The sequence below is a fragment of the Macaca nemestrina genome, chromosome 4 (genome assembly GCF_043159975.1).
Source record: "Macaca nemestrina isolate mMacNem1 chromosome 4, mMacNem.hap1, whole genome shotgun sequence".
NCBI lineage: Eukaryota > Metazoa > Chordata > Mammalia > Primates > Cercopithecidae > Macaca > Macaca nemestrina.
The window spans coordinates 53,184,781-53,204,314 of NC_092128.1; the positions used below are offsets into that span (position 1 = coordinate 53,184,781).

Here is a 19,534-nt window from a genome sequence, read left to right on the forward strand (position 1 = left end):
GATAGCCTCTAATATAGAGATTCTTAAACTAGGAATTCATGGGGCTGGAGCCGTTAAGGTGGTTTTGGACAAAGGGAGGATTGACTTCAGGCTTTCAGGCTTCTCCCTTTACAGTCCTTAAAGAGTTCTGAATCTTTTGGTGTGTTTTATTTTTCTGTTGGTTGACATTCGTAAGGTTAATGAGATCAAAATTTAAAACTTAAAAGTATTGATATTAGAATAGATTTTAAAAGGAGTTCTATTGCCTTTTCACTTCTGCTTTTGAATCAGCATTACAAGGTTAACCCATTTATAGGATAATTTCCAGGAGAGAAGCAATAAAAGCTTTACTTACTAGGTGTTAAGTTGTAGAGAATTATTTATAAAAAGATGAGCGTTCCTAATGTTTTTGTGAACAGAGGTCACTTCAATAGATGTTTAACCTACTGTAAATGTTAAAGGCAATATTGCTTATGTTTCACATTTAAAATGTTTTCATATAGTATTTGAGATTAATGGGTAAGCATACAAAATAATATTTAACAAATGCTTTATTTGCATCAGATGTTTGTTTGTTGAGACAGGGTCTTACTCTGTCACCCAAGCTAGAATGCAGTGGTGCCATCTCAGCTCCCTGTTAACCTCCACCTGCCAAGCTTCAGTGATCCTCCCACCTTGGCCTCAGTATCTGGGACTACAGGCACGTGTCACCATGCTTAGTAATTCAAAACATTTTTGTAAAGACAAGTTCTCACTGTATTACCCAGGCTGGTCTCAAACTCATGGGCACAAGCAATCCTCCTGCCTCGGCCTCCCATAGTGCTGGGATTACAGGTGTGAGCCACCATACCCAGCCTTGCATCAGATTTTTTTTTTTTTTTTTTTTTTTTTTTTTTGAGATGGAGTTTCACTCTTGTTGCCCTGGCTGGAGTGCCATTGTGCGATCTCAGCTCACTGCAACCCCCGCCTCCCGGGTTCAAGTGATTCTCCTGCCTCAACCTCCCGAGTAGCTGGGATTACAGGTGCTTGCCACCATGCCCAGCTAATTTTTGTATTTTTAGTAGAGATGGGGTTTCATCATGTTGACCAGGCTGGTCTCAAACTCCTGACCTCAGACAGTCCACCCACCTCGACCTCCGAAAGTGCTGGGATTACAGGCATAAGCCATCACGCCTGGCTTTGCATCAGATTTTTTTTTAAGGAAAGAAAATATTACAGATAAATCCTTTTCCTTACTGAGGTACAGTTACATTTTTCCTACCTTTCACTATTAAAAATAGCACACAAATACTCTTCTGCAGTGTGTGAGGGGTTCTCTAAGACCTATCCCTGTAAGTGGGAACTATTGGAATGTGAGATGTTCATGTTTTCCATTGTAACCTAAGTATTTCAAAATTGTTCAGCAAAATGCTTATAAAAAGTCTTCCACCAGCAATAAGATTTCCTCTTGCTCCATATTGCCAGTAACCTGATGTTTTTGGACTATTGCCAATCTGATAAGTTTGAAATTGTGTCTTTGATGCTTTCAAATTTATGTTACTCTGATTGCTATTTAGGTTGGTGGTCCTTTCCTGTATTTATTGGCCATTTGGTTTCCACTACCCTGTACTGCCTATTCATATCCTTTGCAAATTTTTCTGTTGTGATGCTTTTTCCTGTTGAATTGACATGCTCGTTATGTATTATTGATATTAACCTCTTGACATTTATAGAGGTTGCAAATGTCTTCTCTCTGTTCCCGGCTTGGATTTTCACTTTGTGATTTTTGCCATATAAAAGTTCTTTATGGCCAGGGGCGGTAGCTCACGCCTGTAATCCCAGCACTTTGGGAGGCCAAGGCAGGCGGACCACGAGGTCAACAGATTGAGACCATCCTGGCCAACATGGTGAAACCCCGTCTCTACTAAAAATACCAAAATTAGCTGAACATGATGGTGCATGCCTGTAGTCCCAGCTACTCGGGAGGCTGAGGCAAGAGAATCGCTTGAACTCAGGAGGCAGAGTTTGCAGTGAGCCTAGATCGTGCCACTGCACTCCAGCCTGGCGACAGAGCAAGACTCCGTCTCAAAAAAAAAAAAACTTTAATATTAATGTAACTATCTTCTTCACTGTTGGTGCATGTTTATGTGTTAAGAAATCCTCAATGTCATAAGGATATTAACCTTTTTTCTTCTGAATATGGTTTTTCACTTTTTAGTCGTTAAGTAGTTTGGGAATATATTTTTTGTATGTTCATGGTGTCTGCCTCAATTTTTATAATTTTCAATATTCCTACCCAATTTTCATAGTACCACCTTTTTTTAAAAGTTTATCTTGCCATGCACAGTGGCTCTCATCTGTAATCCCAGCGCTTTGGGAGGCTGAGACAGGTGGATCACTTGAGGTCAGGGGTTTGATACCAGCCTAACCAACATGGGAAAGCCTGTCTCTACTAAAAATACAAAAATTAGCCAGGTGTGGTGGTAGGCACCTGTAATCCTGGCTACTCAGAAGGCTAAGGCAGAAGAATCGCTTGAACCTGGGAGGCGGAGGTTGCAGTGAGCTGAGATCGCACCACTGCACTCCAACTGGGGTGACAGAGCTCAAAAAAAAAGTTTATTCACCTCTGTCATATCAGATTTCCATATTATTTGTAGTTCTTTCTGTATGCTCTTCACCCCTACCATATCTAGCCCCATCACCCTTGATTAAATAAAGCTTTAAAGTAAGAATTACTCTCTGATAGGATGAGCACCAGAGCACCATCATTATTCAGGTTATTCACAATTGTCTTAGCTATCTTGAAGCCCTATACTCTCCTATGAATTTTTGGATCAGCTTGTGAAGTTCCTAAAAACCTTCATAGGATTTCATTTGAAAAGAACTGCATTGAATTTATAAGATCAATTTGAGGAGAATGGTCATATTTATACCAAGGCTTTGTATTTATGAACATGGTATATCTATCTCTCCATTTATATCTTTTATGCCCTTCAATAAAGTTTTATAATTTTCAGCATAAAGATTTAAGATTCACATCTGTCTTGTAGCTTTTGCAGCTCTTATACAAAGTAACATATATTCTTCTCCCAAGCCCATATAATAAGTTGGAGTGGTATATTCTCTTATTCGATACTCTGAAATAATTGGAATTTTTCATTCCTTGAATATTTCATAGAACTCACCAGTAATACTATTGGGGCCTAGAATTCTCTTTGTGGTACAATTATTTTTAAATTACTGATTCAGTCAAGTACCATGACTCATATCTGTAATCCCAGCATTTTGGGATGTTGAGGCAAGAGGATCATTTGAGGTTAGGGATTCAAGACCAGTCTGGGTAACAAAGCAAGACTCTGTCTCTACAAAAAAAAATTTTAAAAATTAGCCAGGCATGGTGGCACACAACTCTAGTCCTAGCTACTCAGGAGACTGAGGTGGGAGGATCACTTGAGCACAAAAGGTCAAAACTGGAGTGAGCTGTGATCACGGCACTGCACTCCAGCCTGGGTGACAAAGTGAGGCACTGTCTAAAAAAAAAAAAAAGAAAAAGAAAAAAAATTACTGATCCAGTCTTGGTCTTGCTTTTGATTATAGAACTAGCTATTCGAGTTTGTTATTCTCCTTCATTCAGTTATATTTTACCAGGAATTTTTCCATTTCATCTGAATTTCCAAATTAATATGAAGTTGATCATAGCCTGTTGATTATATTTCTAATGTCTATACCATCTGCATTTATGTTCCTTCTTTTATTCCTATTATTTGCCTTCCTTTTTTCCATCCATATTGTCAGAGGTTTGTCAGTTTGATCTCTTTTCAAATGATCAAGTCTGACTTTATTGATCCTTGTTCTTTTATGTTTGTTTTATTTCTCTTAATTTCTACTCTTGTCATCATTAGCTCTTTTCTTCTACTTTCTTTGGATCTGTTTTGCTGCTTTTTTTCCTACCTCAAGATGGTACTTAGCTCATTACTTTTTTCATTTGCTTCAAGCCTCTTTTCCTCTAATATACATATTTGAGGTTTTAAATTTTCTACGAACTATACTTTAGCTTTATCCCACAAGTTTTTGATATGCAGTATTTTGATCATATTTCTAAATATATTCAAATTTCCCATAATTCTTTTTTGATGTACTAGTTATTTAGTAATAGGTTTCCAAACATACGGAATTTTCTTTTTTTTTTTTTTTTTATTGACTACTGAGGTAATCACATTGTGGTTTCTGCAATAATCAGGCCCTTGAAATGTGCTGAGACTTGCTTTCTGGCCTAGTTGATAGTCAAAAGTTTTAACTTTTTCATGTGTTTAAAAATATCTATTAAGTGTGATGTACTATGTTTGCCTTGTATATCAACTTATTCTATCCTTTAAATTTATGTTAATCAAAGCACATGTAAAATAAGGAAACAATATATTGAAAATGAAAAGAAAAAAGATACATTAAGCAAAACAGGTTTACCTGTTTGGGATTTGCTCAGTTCTTAAATCTGTAGGTTTATGTCTTTGCCAAATTTAAGGAGTTTTCAGCCATTATTTCTTCCAGTACTTTTTTGGCCCCACCCTACCCTATTTCTCCTCTCTATAAGACTCAAATGACGTGAAAGTTACTTTTTTTTTTTTTTTTTTGTTATAGTAATACAGGTTTAACAGTCTATTTTATCTCTAGAAATTGGGTAATTTATTTTTTTACCCCGCAGGTCAAAGCCAAGAAGATTTCTTTTTTTTTTTTTTTTTTGAAACAGAGCCTCACTCTGTTGCCCAGACTGGAGTGCTGCAGTGCAGTGGTGCAATCTTGGCTCACTGCAACCTCCGCCTCCCAGGTTCAAACAGTTCTTATGTCTCAGCCTCCCAAGTAACTCTAGGGACTACAGGGACGCACCACCACGCCCAGCTAATTTTTGTATTTTTAGTAGAGATGGGGTTCTGCCGGGTTGGCCAGGCTGGTTTCAAACTCCTGGCCTCAAGTGATCTGCCCACCTCGGCCTCCCGAAGTGTTGGGATTACAGGTGTGAGCCAGCGTGCCTGGCCAAAATTGGGCAATTTTTCTTCTCTTCCAATTTACTGAGCTGTTGTCTGTCTTCTGTTCTGCTGTTGAGACTATCCTTTGAATTTTGGGTTTTTGTATTTTTCATTTCTAAAATTTGGTTCTCCTTTTATTTACTGAGACTTTTTATTCTCTGAGACTGTTTTTTCCATTTGCTTCAAGCCTGTTTATAATTGCTTGTTGGAGCATTTTTGTTTTGTTTTGAGATGGAGTCTCACTCTGTCTCCAGGTTGGAATGCAGTGGCATGATCTCGGCTCACTGCAACCTCTGCCTCCCAGGTTCAAGTGATTCTCCTACCTCAGCCTCCCAAGTAGCTGGGACTACAGGTGCATGCCACCGTGCCCAGCTAATTTTTGTATTTTTAGTAGAGACGGGGTTTCACCATGTTGGCCAGGATGGTGTCGATCTCTTGACCTTATGATCCGCCCACCTTGGCCTCCCAAAGTGCTGGGATTATAGGCGTGAGCCCATTGTTGGAACATTTTTATATGACTGCTTCAGAGGCTTTATCAGATGATTCTAACATCTCTGTCATCTCAGTGTTGTTATCCACTGTTTTTTTTTTCCTTTGTTGGTGATCTAACTGGTTCTTGTTATGAAGAGTGATTTCGATAGGAACCTGAGCATTTTGGGTACCATGTTTTGAGACTCTGGGTCTTTCTTATGCCTTCTGTTTTGCAGGCTTTCTCTGACACCACTCCAGCAGAGAGAAAGAGGGAGGACCACCTCATTAGAGCCTTCTTGAGTGGAGGTGTTCATTTGGCCTTTGCTGGTGTGGGTGTGGGTGGAACCATAGTTTCTTCCTGTGGTGCTGGGCTAGGGTAGAGTAGTTATTGCCTAAAAGTTTTCTGTCTTGCTAGGTTGCTCTTTTCCTTGTCCTTTAGCTAGGAATTGCCAACTTTTGTTGGGACTTTTTTTTTTCTCCGGTCTGCATTATTGCTGTTCACATGTTGCCAGTTTCTTCAGCTCCAAGTCTGGGATTTATAAGGCAAAAGGAAAATCCAGACAACTTACCACCATGTTGTTTCTTGGGTTCCAAGGTCCCTAGCCAGTCTCCCTTCATCTCCACCTTTCAGAGACATCTTAGGTTTTCTATTAAGTTTTTAGTTGCACTTAATAGGAAAAATAAGGAAAGCGCATCTAATCCAAATTTTGGGAAGCTGAAGTTGAAGCTCCCTTTTATTTTTTCAATTGCCAAACTACATTTTTAGTCAGCCAGGCAGAGGGAAGACTTAGTAGAGAAAATGCACTGTTACCTCAATCTCAGCCATTGTTTTCTTCCTTCTTAGCACAATGGATCTGAAGTGTAGTGGCTGTAGGATCTGAGGTGTAGTAAGTTTGAGAGTGGGAGTAAAATTCACGCTAGTCCCAAAGGAGAAGTACATCTGGACTCTAAATTCAGTTTCCCCCCTCACTGTACCATGTTGCTTCTTATAATAGAGGTTTTTTGGTTGTTTTTTGTTTGTTTTTGTTTGTTTTTTTTTTTTTTGAGACAGTCTCACTTTTGTTGCCCAAGCTTGAGTGCAATGGCGCGATCTCGGCTCAGTCAACTTCCGCCTCCCGGGTTCAGGCCATTCTTCTGCCTCAGCCTCCTGAGTAGCTGGGACTACAGGCACATGCCATAATGCCCTGCTAATTTGTTGTATTTTTAGTAGAGACGGGGTTTCACCATGTTAGCAAGGATGGTCTTGATCTCCTGATCTCATGATCCGCCCACCTCAGCCTCCCAAAGTACTGGGATTTGGTTGGGATTTTTTCAAAAGATTCTATAAACTTATAAATCAATGAGGAATGCATTTGGTTGCAAATAACAGAAAGATTTGGTTTAAACAGAGGTTTATTTGTATCATACAACTGTTTTAGTGAACTAAATATGGCCTGAGAAGACTCCTATATTTGAGTCCTTGTGGACGAACCATAACCTAGCTTAATAGGCAGACAAGGTCAGGAAGCTAACTTAGGAGTATGCACTTGTAACAATCACTGAGTCTTGACCAATCCCAGTGGCCATACTTCAACCACTCACATACTGCTGAGTGTTCAAACTGTGTTCAGATAAGGCAAATGCCAAACTGCAACCAAACCAGCTTTTCTGTACCTCACTTCCCTTTTTTGTCTATAAATCTTCTTCCACCATGTGGATGCACTAGAGTCTCTGTGAATCTGCTGTGATTCTGGGGGCTGTCTGATTCGCAAATTGTTCATTGCTCATTAAACTCCTTTAAATTTAATTTGGCTGAAGTTTTTCTTTTATCATAGCCAAATGCTTTACCTCTTCCAAAAAATTAATGAGTAAGCTCACTCCATGTATTTATACTACACACACAGTCAAACACCTCGGAGAGATTAAGTAAGATAAGGAGTAAGAATCAACCATTGCCTTTGACATTGTAGAGGTTATTGTCCTTGACAAGGGCTATTTCAGTGGAATTCTGGGAACAACAGTACTTCATTACAGTAGTCCAACAGAGTAATTTGTAGGTGAGAGTGAAAACTAGCAGGTATGGATGATTCTTTTGAGGTGTTCTGCTATAAAGGGGAGCAGAGAATTGGAATAGCGGAAAGAGGATGTGAGATCAAGGGACGCATTTTTTATGTACTTAAGAATTAAGCTATTACAGCATGATTTTAACCTGAGAAGATAGATTCATTTTAAAATACAAAAAAAAAAAAAAAAATGCTGATTCAAGAAGGAGAGACGGGGTGATTGCAGTGCCAACTCCTTAAGAAGGTGCCCAAGAAGAAAGGTTGATCGTGGCGAGAGCAAACGCAATTCATTCATTATATTGGGAGGGAAACACAGAAGTTTAAAGGAAGATTTGTTTGTAGATTGTGTGGTGATTAGACTAAGGAAGTTCTCTCTACACTTGTTTTCTCAGTGAAATAAGCAAGTTTATCACCTAAGAATGAGTAGCAAGGCAGTGCAGATGTTTGATTGAAGAGGAGGCCATTTTCATAGAATGTGTAAAAATGAAATAACATTGTACTGACAATCCTAGCCAACAAAATAGAACAAGAAAAAAAGTAAATATTAGAAGGCTAATATTAGAAACTAAACTGTTATCAGCAGATACTATGTGTCCAGATAGAAAACCCAAAATAATCTACCACTAACCACTAGAATTAGTTTAGAAAGATACCCGAATAGGCCGGGTGAGGTGGCTCATGCCTGTAATCCCAACACTTTGGGAGGCTGAGGCAGGCAGATCGTGAGGTCAGGAGTTCGAGACCAGCCCGGGCAACATAGTGAAACTCCGTCTCTACTAAAAATACAAAAAAACTAGCCAGGCCTGGTGGCGGGTGCCCATAATCCCAGCTACTTGGGAGGCTGAGGCAAAGAGAATACTTGAACCTGGGAAGCAGAGGTTGCAGTGAGCCGAGATCACGCCACTGCACTCCAGCCCAGGCAACAGTGAGAGACTCTGTCTCCAAAAAAAAAAAAAGAAAGAAAGAAAGATACCTGAATATAAGATCAATATATAAAAACTGTTTTATGTAAGAACAACAGTTATAAAATATAACTTGAAAAATATATATCATCTAAAGTAAAAAAAAAAAAAATTAGGAAGCTAGAGATAAAAATAAAATGTGCGAAATTATTACTAAGGAAACTGTGAAACTCTCTTGTCTGATCTACACATTCAACTGAATTCCAATCAAATTTCTAAAGTTTTGGGGAAATCTTAATAAGTTGATTCTAAAATTGTTATGGAAGAGCAAAAATAGCTCCCCAAATAGCCAAGGCACTCCTAGAAAAGGTGATAGAGGGATTTGCCTTACTAAATAGTAACACTTACTATGAAGCTATTGTATGACGTCGTGAAGGGGTTACATGGATTAGGCCTCACAGTTGCAGGAACTGGAGAGGATGCCCATGGAAGATGGTTGCCACTGCATTTGGAGATGGATCTGAAGTCACAGTAGACCAGCAAGGCCAGGAGTCAGGAAGCAAAGCTGAACATGAAATGAGAGAACAAACTAGAATCTGTGAGGGCAAGTTGGAACCCACGAGAACAAATGGGAACTCAAAAGGACAAACTGGAACCCAGCATTTTCTACCTCAACCACACAGGTGAGCCACAGAAGCAGCCTGTGCCCTTCACTGCAGAGCTATCTGTTTCTGGCTCAGGACTCAGAGAGGACAAAGGCAATCTGACAGCAGCTGGAGGAGCAGCAGCCACACCTGGCACCCCTCGCTGACCTTCACAGCCTACTGGCTGCCTCCCCTCTGCTACTTTCCAAGTCTGTTCTCTGGAGCCCACTGCCAGCGGCGGGAGATGGGAATTTTGGGAAATGTAGTTATAGCTTAACTAAGTTACCACACTTTAAATCACAATGAGGAACAGCAAAGGGGCCAGTGTGGCCAGACTGCAGTGAGTGTGGGGGAAAGTATATAGCAAGGGAGGAGAACTGCAGAAGTATATTTTGAAAATACGCTCCCTGGGCATTCATTTATTTGATTCCCTCTACATTTGTCTGGAAACAACCCTACAATGTATGGTGCATTAGCTTCCTAGGGTGGGGAAATGCCTTCAAATGTATTTGATTGATGTCTCATGCCTCCCTCATGCCTTCAAAGTACAAGGAAGTAGGGGTGGTGAGGTAACAAACAGCACTGGTAATTAAAACTGGTTAAAACTTCAATTTTTGATTTTACCATGAAAGTCTTCATGATGTGGTTTCTATCTTCTCTTCCTGACAAGCAGGGAGTCTTAGTTTTGGCAAAAAAAAAGGAGTTCTGAGAGCAGGAAGTAGATAGGGTGGACCGGCGGGCTAAGAAAGTTCCTTTGCAACTTTTTTTTGTAATATTATTGTTTGTTTTTATAATTACATGAAAAGGCCTAAGACATTTTTATATCTTGCAAGATATCCATATGACACTAGCCTAAATGCCCACCTTGGTTTCTAGGCAACATCCAAAAGATATGGAAGAGTCTGCCTACTCATTACCAAGTAAATAGCCATTCTTTCCTTCTATATCAAATTAACAGAACTCCATTTGCCCACCCAGCTAAAGCACCACATTTCCCAGCCTCCTTTGCAGCTTTGTATAGCTTTGTGGCTAAGTTCTGGCCAATGGAATTAAAGCAATGTTGTGTGGGACTTTGAGTCTTCTTTAGATCCAATCTTAAATAAAACGCCTATAACAAAAATCATACTTAGTAGCAAAACATTGAGAAAATCAGGACCAAAGTAAAGAGGCCTGCCCTCATTATTTCAAGTCAGCATTTTAGGGAGATCTTGTGCAGCACAATAAGGAAAACACATAAGAATTGAAATAAATGAAATAAAACTATCATTTTTTTGTGGATGATATGATTGCCTACAGTAGAGTTGACTAAAAGAGTCAAACTCTGTAAAATATTTAAAGAGATTTATTCTGAGCCAAATATGAATGACCATGGACTGTGACACAGCCCTCAGGAGGTCCTGAGAACATGTGCCCAAGGTAGTCGGGGTACAGCTTGGTTTTATATGTTTTAGGGAGGCATGAGACATCAATCGAATACATTTAAGAAATACATTGGTTTGGTTCAGAAAGGCGGGACAACTCGAAGCAGTGGGGGCTTCCAGGCAATAGGTAAATTTAAACATTTACTAGTTGACAGTTGGTTGAGTTTATCTGAAGACCTGGGATCAACAGAAAGGAAATTTTCAGGTTAATATAAAGGATTATGGAGACCAAATTTTATTGTGCAGAGTAAGCTTTAGATAGAAGACTTCAGAGACAGCAGGTTGTAAAATGTTTCTTATAGGACCTAAAAGGGTGCCTGGCTCTTAATTGATTATCTCCTGGATCTGGAAAGGAAGGAAGGGAAAAAAAGGAGGGGAAAGGGATTCTCTATAGAATGTGGATTTTTTCCCACAAGGGACGGCTTTGCAGGGCCATTTCAAGATATGGCAGAGAAACATGTTTTGAGGTCAAATATTTTGATTTTCTTCCGTGTTATGCCAGAGTCAGATTGGAAAGTAAGTCATGATATACAGGGTTAAATAAAACCCTTCTGATGAGAATTTACAGTTTGTAAGACATGACTCCACAGACCCCTTAGATAGGAATTGGGACAAGATAAAAAAATCAAAGCTTAGTTATAAATAGAAATCCCCAAGGAATCTAAAAATAAATTCTTAGACATAATAGATGATTTTGATAAGATCAATATAAAAATTCAGTTTCATTTCTCTATACCAGACACAATCTAAAAACATAATTTATTTTTAAAAATAAATATCGCCAGGCATGGTGGCTCATGCCTGTAATCCCAGCACTTTGGGAGACTGAGGCGGGTGGATCACGAGGTCAAGATATCAAGACGATCCTGGCCAACATGGTGAAACCCCATCTCTACTAAAAAGACAAAAACAAAAAATAAAATTAGCCGGGCATAGTGGCAGGCGCCTGTAATCCCAGCTACGTGGCAGGCTTAGGCAGGAGAATCGCTTGAACCCTGGAGGTGGAGGTTGCAGTGAGCTGAGATCATGCCATTGCACTCCAGCCTGGGCAAAAACATCGAAATTCCGTCTCAAAATAAATAAAAATAAATATCAATATCAATATTATTGACAGAGAATATCACCAAACTATGTAAGTTCTAGGGAAAAAAAACTAACAAAGATGTGTAAAATCTATACAAAAAAATTTAAAAATTTTAGCAAAAAGCATTAAAGAACACCTAAATGGACAAAGATCCCATTTTTATGAATCAGAAGTTTTTATGATAAACACATGAATTTTCTCCAAGTCGATCTACAGATGTAATGAATTACAGTCAAAATCCCCAAAAAATTTTTCATAGAAAATGAGAAGTTGATTCTAGTATATATTGAGGAAGAGATATCAAGGATAGCCAAGGTATTTCTGAAGAAAAATTAAAAGGGGAGAATTATTCTAGAAGATATTATGATATTTTTATAAAATTATACTAATTAAGATAGTGTGGTCTTGGTGCAGGAATAAATGAACTGACTGATAGATAGAGGGCCAGGAATCAGACCCATGAATACTCGAATTTTTAAGACAGGCTGGAAGTACAGAACTGGAGAAAGGCAAGATTGAATAATAAATGGAGCTGAAAAATTGGTTATCCATGTGGAAAAATGAAATCAGATCTTACTTCACACAATATACGAAAATCAAACCTAGAAGGATTAAGAGCTTACGTGTTAAAAGCACACTTTCACTTTTAAAGAAAAATAAGTTAATATTGTTCTGATCTTAGAACAGGGAGGGATTTCCTAAATAACACACAAAAATATGCTCACCATAAGAAACAATATTCACAAATTCAGATATGTTAAAATTAGTCATCGAAACGTCATCAAAAAATATTTTAAAGAAATAGAAGAAAAATTCCAACTGAAGTTATTATAGCACAAAAGATTAGTATGCAGAATAGATAAGGGTTCCCGCAAACAAAAAGGGGGAGAAGCTAAAGAAACTGCAGAAGATTCAAACAGACATTTCACAGAAGAAAAAATACATACAGCTAAAAATCATGAAGCACTGTTGAACCTCATTATCAGGAAAATGGAAGTCAAAACCACAGAGATACCATTTCACACCTATTGATAAATATTGTATGTGACAATATTGAGTTTGAAGAGAATGTGAATCAATGTGATCACATTCCTAGTAGAAATGTAAATTAATATAACCACTTTGGAAAATAATTTGTCATTACCTTATCAGGTTGTTCATGTCTGAAGACCCAGTAACTCCTCATCTAGCTATATACCCAAGAGAAACATTAGCACCTATCTAATATGAAATAGAAGATTGTTCTAAGCAAAAAAGTTTGTCTTACAAAAAGAAATAGAAACAACTCAGATATCTATGGGCAGAAAAAATATAAATTTTTGTAGAGTTGCACAAGGGACTATAATACAGAGGTGAAAATTAATGAACTACAGCTTTACCAACCACGTGAATGTCTCAGAAACACTGTTGAGTGAAAAGAACAGGCTAGAGAAGACTATATACAGGGTGATACTACTTTTATCACCTGAGAAGACCCGATTACATATGATTTAGATGTTCTAGCATATTTGGTAAAACTCATCTTTAAAAAGCAAAGGAATGACAAACACCAGATTTAGAAGAAGAGTAACCTATGTGAGAGAGGCAGAGGGCAGAGATAGAGTGGGTGCCCTTCCCTTTCCCTTAGGTCAAGGTAAAATGGTGGTGATATTCTAGTTCTTGGTCGGGCCTTGGTTTTACCAGGTGTTCATTATTAAATGTGATGAAAAGTAAAATAAGGCCATTCACAGGCCAGTGATGATAGTGTGCCATGAATCAAGAATTTTTATTAATTGCATTCTGTGCATTTGAATTTCATTTTGTGAAAAAACAACAAAATTGTAAGAATTGCAAAGAAATGTTCCTGAATCCCCTATCAAAATGCAGCAAGCAGTTCCTCTTAAAAGTCTCAGTTAATGACCTGGAGCACGCTTTTATGCTTTCCAGTGAAGTGTGAAGTGTTGCCTGTCTTGTCAACAAACTGTCAGTCAGCACTGCACCACTTCCAGCAGTTCTGAGGTCAGGGGAAAGATTTTGAAAACCTTGGCTGGTAACTTTAAGATAGAAACAAAAAAGGTGTCAGCTAAGGTTTCTTAGGGACAGTTGTTCATTTGTTTAGTTTAAAAATCTGGTTCCAAAAAAGTCTCATTTAAATTCTAGGAAAAAAACAAATGAGAGTATTGCAAAGTAAACATTTATTCTAAGTGCCAGGTCACATTTATATTGTAATGTGTTTTATGCTTTTCTTGGGTGTAATTTATTATTAAAATATACTTTACAACTTTATACAACCCATAGTTTCCACATAGCAATGTAGAAAAGCATTTTGATTTAGAAATAGCAGCAAAAAAAAAGTAGTTTAGGAGGCTAGAACGAATGTGCATTTAGAGTAGCATCCCAGGCCAGGCACTGTGGCTCATGCCTATAATCCCAGCACTTCTGAAGGCCAAGGAGTGGACATTACTTGAGCCCAGGAGTTCAAGACCAGCCTGGGCAACAAAGTAAGACACTGTCTCTACAAAAAAAAAAATCAAAAAATTAGACAGGTAAGCTGGGCGTGGTAGCTTAACGCCTGTAATCCCAGCACTTTGGGAGGCTGAGGCTGGGGGATCACCTGAGGTCAGGAGTTCAAGTCCAGCCTGGCCAACATGGTGAAACCCCATCTCTACTAAAGATATAAAAATTAGCCGGGTGTGGCAGTGGGCGCCTGTAATCCCAGCTACTCAGGAGGCTGAGGCAGGAGAATTGCTTGAATCCAGGAGACAGAGGTTGCAGTGAGCCGACATGGTGCCACTGTACTCCAGCCTGAGCAAAACAGTGAGACTCTGTCTAAAAAAAAAAAAACAATAGCCAGGTATAGTGGCATGCACCTGTAGTACCAGCTACTTGGGAGACTGAGGCAGGAGGATCACTTGAGTCCAGGAGGTTGACGCTGCAGCAAGCCATGATTGTGCCACTACACTCCAGCCTGGGTGACAGACTGAGATCCTGTCTCGAAATAAATAAGTAAATCAGTGTTCCCTTAGATGCGAGACAAGCAAATGCACAATGTTCACTGTGTCATGAGCAGGGCTTCAGAGATTGGAAAGTGACTGGACTTAAGCACTGAAAGAAAACCCGTTTGCTAAGTCTCTGCTGTGCTTCCAAACAGCTGTGTATTCCTGAACTTCAGTTTCCCCATCTGTGGAACTCAGGGACTAAGATATGCCTTCCCTACCTCAGAGTTAATGTATTGACAAAATAGATGTGAGCATGATAGTGGCCAGGCTCATTCTGCCCATTACACAGTAAACCAATCACTGAGATGATGAATTTGGCAGTGGAGAAAAGATTTATTCTTGAGGCAGCTAAGTGATCAGCTAGAGAATGCCTCTCAGGTCCGCCTCCCCGAAGAAGAAGAGGCTTTATGGATATTTATGGGATAGAGTAGCAAGACGGTCTGAGGCATGGGGAAAGGTTACTGGAGTAAGGGAAAACAAGGCAATGAGTGATCTGCACAAGTGTAGTCAAGCTTCATGGCTCTTCACAGGATGCACGTTAACAAAACGACATCATTAGCGTGATCTGAGGGTGCAGTTTTTGGCCCTCCAACATCAAAAGGTCACCCATTGTGAAATGGGAGAGTTCCCTGAACCTCCTTGCAGGACATGCAACAAGAGTGTGGCTCGTCTGTTCAGCCACCGTGTGTGCTCAAACCCTTTACCGGAGGGGGAGCACACAGGCAGGTGCAGGAATCAGGGTGAGCGCTTTTGGACACCAGCCCACCAGTGGTGTCTAGGGGTAGGAGCCTGCAACTCCTGAAGCCCCAGTGGCTGAGCTACAGTCCTCTTTTAGCTCTGCCATCCGCGGATGGCTTAAGTGTTAAACAGCTCAGTGCCCTCTTGATACCAGGATTCTTGTCCAGTGTCCAGGAAGAATCAGATCACACACAGACTTGAAGGATGGTGAATGCGGGGGTTTTATTGAGTGGTGGAGGTGGCTGTCAACAGGATGAATGGGGAGCTGGAAAGGGGGTGGAGTGGGAAGATTATCTTCCCCTGGAGTTTGGCTGTCTAATGGCCTATCTCTCCTCCCTGACTGCCCCAGCCAAACTCCTCTTGACATTCAGATGCTCCTTCTCTTCTCTCCTTTTCTGCCACACCGTTCTGCAGCTCTTCTGTTCTTCTGTTTGTCTGTGCATCTGCTTGTGGAGCCTGGGGCTTAGGATTTATGTGAGTACAGGATAGGAGGCATGCCAGACCAAAAGGCAACATTTGGGCATGAAAACAGGAATGCTTGTTCTCATTCCAGGGTGCGGGTTTCCAGGCTTTAGGGTGGGGTCTTTGCCAGGGAACCACCCTCTTCTACCCAATATTTCCCTGTCTCCTGTCCATATCAATTGGACATTCACACACGTCCAATTGAAGCATTGGTGGTCTCAGCTGGTTTGAAGTGGACAAGGGCTGACCCCAACTTCCTGAAAAACAACTGTTATCATGGTGAGCAATGCCTTAGAGATGTTATCTATAAGGAGGCTACTGGCAGGTATAGATTATTTAGCTATATGGATTTTAAAATCAGCTAGAAGCAAGCAGCTCAAAGCAAGCAAGGCAAGATAAGCTTGGTGGGTCTTATAAGTTTAGTCTTCAGTTTCCATCAACAGCCCAAGGTCAAGCAAGAGGCAGCAGGTAGGGTAACAGGAAACCAGTGGGACGCAGACAGTGCGCCAATGCCCATTTTATAGTGCTTGGAGCATGAGTTTCCTATTTATAATGACCACGGAGTTTAGAGCTATTTTATTATTGCATTCCTGACAGAAATTATCAAATCATATCTGATGTGCTTGATGTCAAGTCCCTAATCCAGAATGTAAGTCCAAATTTATAACCTCATTTTTGTTTGTTTGTTTGTTTTGAGAGGAAGTTTCACTTTTGTTGCCCTGGCTGGAGTGCAGTGGCGCGATCTCAGCTCCCTGCAACCTCCACCTCCTGGGTTCAAGTGATTCTCCTGCCTCAGCCTCCTGAGTAGCTGGGATTACAGGTGCACGCCACCATGCCTGGCTAATTTTTGTATTTTCAGTAGAGACAGGGTTTCACCATGTTAGCCAGGCTGGTCTCGAACTCCTGACGTCAGGTGATCCACCCACCTTGGCTTCCCAAAGTGCTAGGATTACAGGCGTGAGCCAACGCATCCGTCTATAACCTCATTCTTATGATAAAAAACATATATAATCCAGTTTACAGAAACCTGTTTTATGATGCTCCAATTTATGTGGTGATTTCTAGAAAAAATTTTATGGTGATAACTGAGAATCGTCAGTCACCGAAATATTAATTACATAGTCAGTGAAGAGCAGGTAAAATATACTTCTGGGCTTCACTTTACATTAGAGATGTTTTTCTGAAGCGGTGCCTGTGAAACAAATCCTTGTCCCCACTACTTCATATTTATCATTTCAAAGGCACTTTATCTTTATTTCTGGTTGATCACCCTTTGAGGGTGGCACTCCAAAATGTCAGCTCAAAATTTCCCTGCCCTTCAGTTTCCATGACAAGTAAGTTAACGATCTGTAAATAAATCCTGAAATGTCCTCAGGAATCTGCCACTTGAAGGAATTCTATTAGGATTCTTCCAAAATGCAAACACTTGGCTTGTTATGGGCCTGCCTGAAGTTGTACGCTAGGCTTTCTGGAGGGCAGCAGACCCCTAAGAATAGAGTCCCAGGCTTTCCTTTAGTTCCTCTCGTTGTTTTTCAGGGACAAAAATCGTTATCTTATATATTTTTTTTTCCAGAGGAGTAGGAGTAAGATCTAAAATAGTTAGGTCTGGCAGCTTAATCTGGGTTGGCTGTCTCTGCCGGCAATCTGTAAAATGTGTTTTTCAAGGATAAGAAGTTTGGGCCCTGGGCCAGAGCTCATGTCTGTCATCAGCGGGAAGATAAATGATCCCTGTAACCTACTGCTATGCTCTGTTTACCTTTGTGCTTAAACATGAACACCTTGCCTTCCATAGGCCCAGAGCTGCTCAAAGTGGATCCTTTGCTCTTGTCAAACAGAACCTTCATAAGTCTGCCGTTTGGGTGGGCATGGTGGGGCCAGCCTTTTGTGAGGTGAAACTCCAAACCAGCGTCCATTCTTGGGACTGGTATGTAGTTTTTTCATGTTGCCTAAGAGGCTCAGGAAGGGAACTTGAGGTATTTGTTTTTTCATGCCTGCAAAGGCCATTTCCTAAGAGGTGAGAAGCATATATGCATACCTCCAAGTACCTGTGAATGTGGGCCACTGAGAGTCTCTGGGGCAAGAGCCCTTCAGGGGAATCTGGTATGTATTCATTATGCAAAACTTCATTCTAGCTAGAATCGGGCCTGGGATATGCTTAAAGCTTAAAGGGATGTCTGTTAAACCACGTTTCCTGTTTCCTGTAGAACTTACCACACTAGTACTGAAAGTATCAAAGCTCAGAGTGGAAGGTTAAGGTGTGAGAAAGGGACAGTATTGGCAGAAGGCAAGTGGTGTGAGCACTTCCTTCTCCACCCTCTTCTCCTGTCCCTTGCCTCCCTGGAAAAGCTGGTTTCCTCAGGAGTCACTCCTTCAGCAGCCGCACAAGGCAAACGCCTCGGGGAAGCTGGGCACAGGCTGGGGTTGCCTCCCTCCTGCCCCTGCCCTGCGTCCTGCCCCAGCAGACAGTGAATAAGCCACCTAGTTGGCCCAGCTTCCCCCAGTCCCACTTCTCAAGCTGGGGCACAAGGACAGGACTGTGTCGCCGGGAGGTGGAGTAAGATGGGTGATAGGAGCCACGGAATCAAAATAGCACAATTGACTCACTTCTACTCAAAGATTCGGAAAGGAAAAGTTCAGTTCTTTAACTTGTAAGTTCAAGTCAAATATTAGTTTTTATTTTACTTTATTTACTTGTTTTTTGAGACAGGGTCTTCTCTGTCGCCCAGGCTGGAGTGCAGTGGCACAGTCATGGTTCACTACAGCCTCCAACTCCTGGGCTCCAGTGATCCTCCTGCTTTAGCCTCCCAAGTAGCTGGGACCAAAGGCATGCACCACCAGAGCTTTTTTTTTTTTTTTTAAGAGACAGGGTCTCACTATGTTGCCCAGGCTGGTCTCAAACTCCTGGGCCCAAGCAGCCTCCCAAAGTGCTGAGACTATAGGTATGAGCCACTGCGCCTGGCCAAACATTACTTTTTATAATAAGACGAATATTTTTTTCTGAAATAAGGCCCATTGAAGCCCACCTTGTTTGTGTTTAAGAAGCCATGACCCAAAAGAGCACTACCCATTTCTGCCCAGGTTTGTTGCGGTCACCCATTTAATCACTCATTCAATTTGAGTGTGCTCATGGGGCTCTGGCCAACTGCCAGACGAGAGAGATGCAGGCCCCTCTCAGGAACTCACAGTGTAGCAAGGAGGTAAAAGGTCAATGCATGGTTTCCAGGGAGCAGTTGGAGCTCAAATAGGGCTCAGCAGGAATGGTTAGGGGAGACCAGAGAAAAGACACCGACGCAGCTAGGCACAGCTAAAGAGAGACAGTAGGCACTGGACTGGGGGAAGGAGAGAACTCATCTACCAAGCAGGTACACTGCCCTGGTCAGGGCTTGCCTGCCCTGGCCTCTGTTTCTTCACCTGCCAGATAGACAGTTAGAGGAGTGACTCTAAACCCTTGCCAGATTGATATGTCTGTGGCTGCCTTCACCTACATCTCTGCAGAGCTCAGTAGCTCTCAAAAGATAGAGCCCAGCCTTAGGGCAGTGCGGTGGTGTATGCTGAGGCTGTGATGTGTCAGGGTCGTCCTAACTCCAGGATGCAAAGGTGGCCATTGCTGGCCCCAGGGTTTCATAAATTGCTCTGCATGTGGAGAGTCTGGCGTTGGCAGCATTGGTTCTGAAATCCTGCCAACTGGGCATGATGCACCGGCCAGGTGGAATTCAGGGCATGTGCTCACTGTGGATTCTGGCTGTGGCAAAGGTGCTGCAGATTTGCCCCTTAGTTGATTTGTTCCGGGATGGTGAGCACACCACTCAC

The 19,534-nt window shown here is 41.0% G+C and overlaps 1 protein-coding gene across 1 annotated transcript in view; it reads right to left on the reverse strand.

Annotated features, from left to right (window-relative positions):
* Nucleotides 1-8,833: 8,833 nt before the first annotated feature.
* The window catches only part of LOC105475888 (cadherin related family member 3), a 113,825-nt gene continuing 103,124 nt past the window's right edge, over nucleotides 8,834-19,534 (reverse strand). The window contains 1 exon segment of the mRNA XM_071094128.1: nucleotides 8,834-8,962. The gene's annotated coding sequence lies outside the window, so the exon portion shown is untranslated.